Source organism: Corvus moneduloides, chromosome 10, assembly GCF_009650955.1.
Source record: "Corvus moneduloides isolate bCorMon1 chromosome 10, bCorMon1.pri, whole genome shotgun sequence".
In the NCBI taxonomy this organism is placed as follows: Eukaryota; Metazoa; Chordata; class Aves; order Passeriformes; family Corvidae; genus Corvus; species Corvus moneduloides.
The window spans coordinates 19,050,250-19,059,152 of NC_045485.1; positions in this window are offsets into that span (position 1 = coordinate 19,050,250).

Here is an 8,903-nt window from a genome sequence, read left to right on the forward strand (position 1 = left end):
CCAGCTGCATGGAAACAGCAGAGCCAGGCACAGCAGCAAGGTCACTTGGCTGGCATGTATTGGGATGTGGGTTTCTTTGAGTTGGCTGCTTATGTGGCTGTGCAGGGCCTGCTGGATGGGCGCCATCAGGATGTACCATGGGAAAATGAGTGTGGATGCAGCAGTGACAGCCCTGTGTAAGAGTGCAAAGTGCTGCCTCCTGCTGCTCTCTCTGCAGCAGCTGCAGCTCCTCTGAGCAGCTACTGGTCCATGAGCTGCACGTCAGACATGGACAGACACCACATCTTTCATCTTCTAGCAGATGATGAGCTTGCCACTAGCCATGTCTTCGCTCCTGTTCCCCCAAATCCTCCCCTTTTCCTATTTGTTGTGAAGTCACCCTGCCAGCAAAGGGTCTCGGTGATGCTGAATAGCAGTGACATCCAACACCTTCCTCTGCTGCTCTCTCCTCCTCCAGGACACAGTTTATGGGTGCCACCAGCTCTCTCACCACCTGTTCTCATCCTCTGCAGAGATGCTTGTTGATGGCAGCTCAGCTGGTCATTATGTACCTCCCATCTGTGTCCTTCCCCACTCCTGGGAAGGCGGGATGCTTCCCTGGTGCCTGACAATGGGAATGTAAGGAAAGCAACATTGCAGGGACTGCCACTACCACTGGAGTCAAGGCCCCTGTTTCCCCACGTGTCCTCAAACCCCGGGGCTTTTCCATAGTGGACATACAGCCAGCCTGTGTTTGCCTCCATTCTCTCAGGTGTCCCTCTCAGACACATGGAACAGATGAGCCAGCCTCAGCAAGCACACAGCAAACAGCCCGTGGGGAGAGGGCTGTTCTGTCCCACTGCAAACAGCATAAACAGCATGAACGAAACGGACTTCAAAAAAAGGAGAAAAATAATTAAAAATGCTGGGAGCCCCTGGCAGTGCCTGGAATCCCACATGGTGGAGAAAAGGCTGTCTGGGATGCCAATTTTGGAGCTCACCAGTGTGATCAGCCAGTTTTAGAAGCAAATGAGGACAGCCAAGGTCAGAGAGCGTTGGGCCTCTGGGATTGTTGCTGTGCAGCTGAAAACTGGGGAAAAGAGGAAGCTGCAAGTCAAACAGAGCTCTGTCCTTGCTGCTGCAGCTGGGGCTGGGGCTCTCCCAGGTCCCAGGGTGGCCAAGCCCCAGGGGCTGGCCCGGCTGCACACAGGAGTAATGGGGGCAAGAAGCTGGGGTTTTTTGGAGACTCCTGCTTGGGGTTGCAGGGGAAGGCAGGCGGTTCTGTGTTCAGAAGGCAAGGTGATGGGAACTCTAGGGAGCAGCGAGTAATTATCAGGGCTTGGGAGACTTGCTCTGTTCTGCTGCTGGGGGAGAAAGCAGAAGAGACAGTTGTTTCTTGCTTTCCCCTCCCAGAAAGAGCAGAAGGTTTCCTGGGGGTTCCTCAGACAACTCCCTGTCTACAACTTGTTTTGCTGAGCTAACTGCTTTTGCTCCTCAGGAAGTGCTGCCAGAGCGCCAGGAGCCACCCTGCACTGCCATCACAGCCCCCAGGCTCCTCAGGAGGCATTGCTAACCCTAGCCCCCACAGGGCTTGTCTGGGACTGGCACAGTGAGTACTGGATGAGTATATGTGTTCTGGTTGACTCTTGGCCCCTGAGAGGTGGATTAGAGCCACAGTGCAAGGAGGCTGGGTCTCAGTCTGGATGGCCATGGCACTCATTCAGATCTCCTCTTATTTCTTCAACCAGTGGGACCATGGGGATACCCATTGTGGGCCACCAAAAAATTTGGGACAAAGCCTAGGCAACAGCCTGGGTTAGCCATGGTGAAACCTGCAGTGAAGATGTACCCCAAAAGGAAATACTGATCAGTCTGAAACCTTGAGGCTGCTAAGGCTGCAGAAATCCCTGAAAAGGAAGGCATATGTCTGGCGTAGGTTTGTTTTGCCACCCAGAGCCATGTCATGTGCCTGTCCCATGTGCTGCAGGCGGGGACAATCCCCCAGCTGTTCTGAGGCACAAATAAGAAAAGCCCCCTGTGTAATCATGGCTTAGGTCAACTGGAAACAAGGCACTCCAGCTGCGGTGTGCTGCTCTCCATCACAACTTGGGAGGACAAGAACCACCCCAGCCGTGGCTGCAGGGAGAGAACAGCGCTTAAGGAGTGGGAAGCAGCTCAAGGGTCTGCAGCCTGGTTAATTCAAAGCAAAGACCCACAACACTTAGAATAACAAACGCAGCCTAATACTGACAACTAGAAAATAGCCCAGCCTCCAGACTCCCCCTGCCCTTTCCCCATGACTGGGACTGCAGCAAAGGGGAGCCAGGAGATGTAAAGCCCTTGAAGTATCAGGACCTCCGCCTCCGGAATGCAGTTACAGGGTAAGAGCAAGGAGACAGTGGTGAATTCTTAGGTGGTCAGCAGCTTGTTCTGTAACCCTAACCTTAACCCTAACCCTAACCCGAGCTTACCGCTCACCCCTCAATCCCCCCCGGGGGCGGGCTAGGGGGTGGTATGAGGGGAGGAGCTGGGGGCACATTAAAAGAAATGTTGGAATGAGGCCATGGGAAACCTAAATTCAGTGACCAGATCTGTAGTGTACAACATCTGTCAAGATAACCTGATCTCTCAGCAGCTTTGATGTCGTGGAAGGGGGCCACTGAGTTCCCCTGAGAAAGTTTCCCTTCATTCTCTTTATTAATTAGATCTGTAGGCAGCCCAAACACAAAGATTTTCTAAACCAAAACCCTGGCTGCATGAACAACTGAATGGATCCTTGAAAAGGCACAGTTCCTGAACATCACTCAGTTCCCAGACATCCGTGGAAATGTGAAGCCCCTTGGGCTGAAAGCTCTAATAAATGTGCCTTTCCTGTGGAGCTCCAGGCTCGCAGGGAGAGAAGGGTTAAAGGAAATATGCCCTCTCCTCTGAACAGGGCCCTTGCAGAAAAGGCAGTGATCAGAGCACAGATAGCTGAGCCTTGATCAAAGCTCCCCCTCACTTCTGGCAGACCAGGCAGTGGGAAGCAGAGCTGTCTCCTTCCTGAAATGATGCATCTGGGGCCAGCAGCAGGGAGAAGGCAGAGGGATGAACTCCTCCTTCAGCATCTTCTCCCAGCTCCAGGCAAAGCTGGGGCTGCTTCGAAGGGAATACTGCAAGAGCCCTTTTTGTCCTCTGCACAAGTTGAGGGATGAGGAATAACCCTGCCCTTGCACAGGAGAGGAGCAGCCCCATCTCAGAGCAAGGGAGCAGGAACAGAGCAACAATCCCAGCTGGTGCCTGCTCTATGCTGGTGACACAAGGCCCCTGGGTGGGAGGGAGTGGAGGGATGAGCTGGAGACAGATTGCTCTGGAAATGAGGGCCTGGGTCAGAGAGTGGCCAGCCAACATTCTCCTGGGTATTTGCCCTGGCTGTTTAGAAACAGGGAGTTGCCTCCTTGCCCCCGGCAGCCCTGACTTGGCACCATGGATTCCCTTCTCATGATGCAGGTGACACCAGGTCTTGTCTCTGTACTGCTGTGTGTGCAATACAGCATTTCCCTGCCCATCTCTACAGTCCCAAGGTTGTGGTTACCCAGCCCCACACCTATTTCTCTCTGGTTCAGTCCACGGATCCTTTCCTAGGAGAGATTGCTGAGGTGCGAGCCTCTCTGGGCTACCATGACATACCTGCTTGGGGAGGGCTCTTCCCAGCTTCTCTTGCTACAGGAATCCACACATATCAGAGCTGGGAACGGGTTAGCTGGGAAAAGTAGGAGGCAGCTCTCCTATCTCCCACCTTAGGCACCACTGAACTGGGAAAAAGAATCTGCTCAGAGGCTGCCACCCCATTTCACATGGCTCAGTGCAGAGCCAAACAGGAGCACAAAGCTGGGGGTAAACCCTGGTCTAGGGTAGGGTTTGAAGGCCAGGGACCCCAGGGAAGGAGGTGTTACTGGTAGAGCAGCAATGCAAAACATTGTATGCGAATAAGGAACACAGAAAGGGCAGGGGAAATATTACTCTGCAGACTGAGGAGCCTTGCTCCAGGGTGTTCATGCTCAGGCAGTCCCCACGTGACTTAAGAGCGCCTGTCCCTGTGACTGCTCCAGCACTGTCCCCCACGGGAAATGTGCTTTGCTCTTCAGGCTTAAGCAGCTTCTGGGGTCACATAGGGTGGCTGCCTCCAGGGACTACTGTCCCTGTGGCTGGAGCACATGCCAAGCCGGGATGGCCACTGACTCATTTTCCACCCCTGGACAGGGTGTCCACACTGAGCTCACCGAGGAGCCTGTGCTTGCCATGACCAAAGCCTCCTTAATCTCTGAGACTGACCAGAGGAATGGATCAGCAGAGGGTGGAGCCAGAGCGTGAGCAGTGACAGCAGAATGGCAGCACACAGGTCTTCCTGCATCTGCACCACGGTTACCTGGGCAAGACCATGTCTGTTAGTTGGACATGAGCACCATCACTCTGGGGCTGGTGTTTCTCCTCAGGAGAGCTGCTGGTGAGGGATAATGGAAGCAGTGTCCTGAAGGATGAATCACATCACACAGAGTTCATCCATGAGCTACCTAAGAAATCTGGAAGGAGCTATTGCTTGCTGAGCCATGTGAAGAAAGAAAAACCATTGCAAGCAGGAGAAACTGGAGCAAGGCTGGTAAAGGACTGGAAACTCAGCTATCCAGGGCAGTATATCCTACTTCTCAGACTGTGTCTATGAGGGCAGAGCCTGGGACCAGGAAAAGTCCCAGGAAGAAGTAAATTAGAGAGACGTTTACTCTGGGGCTTTGCTGTGTTTTCCCTCTCATTTCAGGTTCCTGAGCTCCAGGCAGGGCTGGTCAGTGGCAGACAGACTGTTGCATGGATGTCCCTTCTCTAACTAAACAGTGGAGCACTTCTGCTCTCCAGGGAGACCTGTGCCACCCGTGGGGAACCTGCTCAGCTTAACATACCTATGTGGTATCCAGAGACATGGGATGAACATCCACCAGCAGCACCTCTCTGCTGTGAATGCTTTTCTCCTTGCAAATGGACCCCTCCAGCCCCGTCTCCATATTCTGGCAGCTGGGGAAGCGGTGATGCAGCTCCTGTCTCATTGCATGTCCCAGCTGGTACAGCAGCAGCTGAGTACAGGGAGTTGTGGCAGCCCAGAGCTCAGGCAGCAGTAATGCATTCTCCCTGTTAGCAGGTGAGCGATGCTGTGCCCAGCATCCCACTGGTGGAAAGGAATACCAGGCAGCTCTGCAAGCAGTACCCCAGGGCAGCTGGAAACCCAGGGGGATGCAGACAGGGTGGCCTCATGTCTGGTTAACCTTCTCAAGCCTGTCAACCCAGGAGCCAAGAGTGGAGGAGGCCCAGCAGTTCATCTGGCAGAAACCCTCTGCTGAGAAGCACAGGAGAAGCCCAAATGAGCAGAGTGGATGAATAGCCTGTGAGTCAGTGTCCCTGCTGTCCCTGCTTGGCCAGAGCCCAGGGCGTAGGAGGGAGGGAGGGAGGGAGGGAGACAGAAGGATTGGGGTGTAGAATCTGTCTGGCTTTCATGCTTACTGACTTACTTGTGGTCTGCAGTTTTCTTTCTCCCTGCAGAACTTAGTTCAGTGCTCAGGTAAATCTTGTGTCAGGCACAGAGTCATTCAGATGTACAAGAGGGTTGGACAATGTCCATGCCCTGGCCATTGCCTACCCCTTCTCCCAGGGGCAGGAGCTCCTCCAAGGGTGCTTAGGGCAGGCAGACCCCTCTCTAGACCTGGCAAGTAACTGTCAGCTGTCCTGGGTAAGTTCAGGACACTCCCCTGAACGCCCAGGGTTCCTTTGCGCCAGGGTTCATGGCCTAGCCCTGTCACCTCTGGCACTGTGTGTGGATAGCCCCAACCAAACCAGGCTCCCTACCAGCATGGAGGGGGCCAAGAAGAGCTGACTTTATATGAGGAATTATAAAGTAGAATTGGTTTTTGAGCTGTAAAACCTGTCTGCAGAGGCACATGGCAGCATAAAGGAACACATGGCAGCACAGAAAGGCTTGTCTCCACCGGACCCTGGGGGAAGGAGGTGTCATGACGCAGACCCCTACAGAGAGGAGCCTGCCAGGGAGCTGACAGACAGTGTGTTGCTGATGTGGCAACACGGGATAGGTCACGCCGTATAAGGAAATACTGTGTCTTAGAAAAGTGTATAAAACCAGCTCACTCCTTTGAATAAACGATTCAGATTCCCTGCCGGTCTGGATCCATGATTCAATCGCCGACAACTTTAGGCACTAATTGTATCCCTAACCTGGAGCTGAGATGACAGAAGTCTCATAGCTCTGCTGAAGGCACAGAAGGATGCTCTGAGGGCATCAGAGCTGCTGGCCACCAGGCAGGAAATGTGAGGGGAAATCAGCCCCATGTTAGGTACATGGTTCTTCTCTGCAGACTTCCTGTGATCCTCCTCATTGCAAGTCTCACCACTCTGGGGACCCCTGATTCCCCCTGTGGGGCCCCAAAGCTATTTAAGATAGGACCAAATCCGAAGCTACCTGCCAAAGCTTAGAGATGCCTCATGGGCCATTGTGTCTGCAGAGGGAAAAGCCAGGAAATAACCAGATGCTCAGAGAGAACAGCAAATAGAAAAGAGAAGAGGGTTAAAAATGCAGGAACGGGGACCAGGAAGATGTCCCAGAAAGCAGAGCATCCCCACCAGGCTCACCATTCCCAGAGTCAGTGTATGCTGCCCTGTGATGCTCTGTCCAGGGATATCCAAGGATAAGGTAGCAAGGAAAAGTCCCACAGTCTCTGTGTCTTCCCAACACCCTGCCCAGCCACTGTGGAATACTGGAATTGATAGACCTCCAGTCTAACCCTGTTCAGTCTCATTTAAACTTTCATGAGATAATTTCAGTTTTAAAAGCTCTCCTGGCATTACACTGCTTTCAGAAAATGTTTGGCCTGGGTGCTGCTGGCCTGCAAGTTCCCAGTGAGACCAAAGGGAAATACGTGTGCAAAGCCTGAGGAATATTTATCAAGCTGATTTTGAGTTTAGTTCATTAGCAATTACCTTGATTTGTCTTCCCCTGTTCTTGCCAATTTACCAGGGCAACGTCTTGGAAACTCGTCTCATTTGGAGAGAACAGGATGTAATTAGCCAGATAATCTGCTGATTCTCCTGTCAGCCTCTCTGTGCCCGGTCCCAACACATGCAGTGGCTGTGTAGGCTGGATCAGACCTGATTTCTGGTGTTGTTTATGCACTTAGTGCTACATAGGCAGGAACTAAGATGCTGTCCTGCCCTCGGGCAATGACAAATCCACCTCTTGGATCACTCCTCAGGCTGTAACCCCTGGGCTGAAACCATCTGGGAGCTTTTGTTCTGGGGTTAGTTCCTTTGCCAGGACAACAGAATTCCCAAGGGTATGCAGATACCTATTTTTGAAAAGGATGGGGATGATTTCTTTCCCATGGGCAGCTCATTTCTTCTTTCTTGCTGTGTCCATCCTTTCTGCTTTTTTCCAAACCACTAGCTAAGGTCAAGCGACTCAGTCACAAGGTGCAGCACAGCAAGGGCTCAGTCACAAGTCACTGGGCACAGATGGCACCACGTAAGTGACGCCTGAACATTTTAACCACTCAGGGAAATTTCAGGGAATACCCAATGCTGCAGAGTCCTTCAGGAGACAGAGGAGACTTTGTTTTCTACATCAGTCCTGAACCTGCAATTCAGTCGGTGGGGAGGAATACTGCATGTTGCCTATTACAGCTTTCTTCCCTTTATTAAAGACCCCTCAGCAATGCCACAGGGGCTGTACAGCACTGCCTGTGATATTGGGGTAGTGCTGTAGGTTAAGTGGTGCCTCCCTTAATTTCTCTGCCTCAGGATGGAAATGCCATGCTGTGTGTCTTGGACTGATAAACATGTGCCACCTTCCACCCTTGGCAGGGGCCCTGCCATGGAGGTGGGGGTGCAAATACCCTCTGCTTCTCTCAGACCACAATTGAATTTGAGACTCTTTGAGTCTTTGGCTTGTCACTCAGTAGCAGATGACAGCAGTGAGGACCAGAGCAGGGTGTCACAGTGGATCAGTTTATGGGGACTGAAGGGCAGCAAGAGAGGCTGGTGAAGTGACAGAGCAGGGGCTGTGAATGCCTGTCCCATGTCGAGAGGGACAGAAGTGTGATAATGGGGCAGGGCAGCGAGCACCAGGTCCTGCAGCAGCCAGCGCTGGAAAGGGCCCTCCTGCTGCCAGGCTCAGGACTCTCCACCTTCTGCTGCCATCCTGTTAGGAGCTCTCTAGGGAGGTTTTTCAGCCTGTTTCCCTGGTTTTGAGTGCAGGGTTATCACACAGCTTTTCGTCGGTGACAAATGAGCAGGTGGTGGTGCTGTATGAGCTGTTCCAGGTAAGTCCTGCAGCCCTGGGACCTGTGGCAGGGAAAGGCAGCAGAGGAGGGACTCAGCTGAGGGCATGTTTTCTGTGCTGAGGGCTGTACAGGCCCATCCCTTTCTGAGGACGAGGATAGTACTGAAGCACAGTAAGAGCTGTGTGAGGGCAGAGCCTGGGCTGGGGCAGGAGTGGCTGGAGGAGATCAGGGTCCGTGGAACTGACAGTGTCCAAGCAGGGGGACAGCCAGGCACCAGCACTGCAGCATCCCAGCTGCTTCACCAAGCTGACGGGAAGAAAAATGCCACCCCCATCCTCAGAAACCACGTCTTCTTTCCTCCTCTCCGCTCCGGAAGGGTCTCTGAGCGGGTTCCGAGGGGTCCCTCGGGGACTGTGGGTTTTGGGGACAGCTTTTTGATGGCAGGTGTGAGCTGTGTGATGATGCGCTGCTTCACGTCTGTCCTTTGCAGAAGCAGCGTTTGGACATTTGGAAACGCAGCACAAACACGTCACTGCTAGGAAGTGTATGAGAAGACATCACTGTTCCCAAAACCAGACATCACCAGGTTCACATCAAAATACTACACAC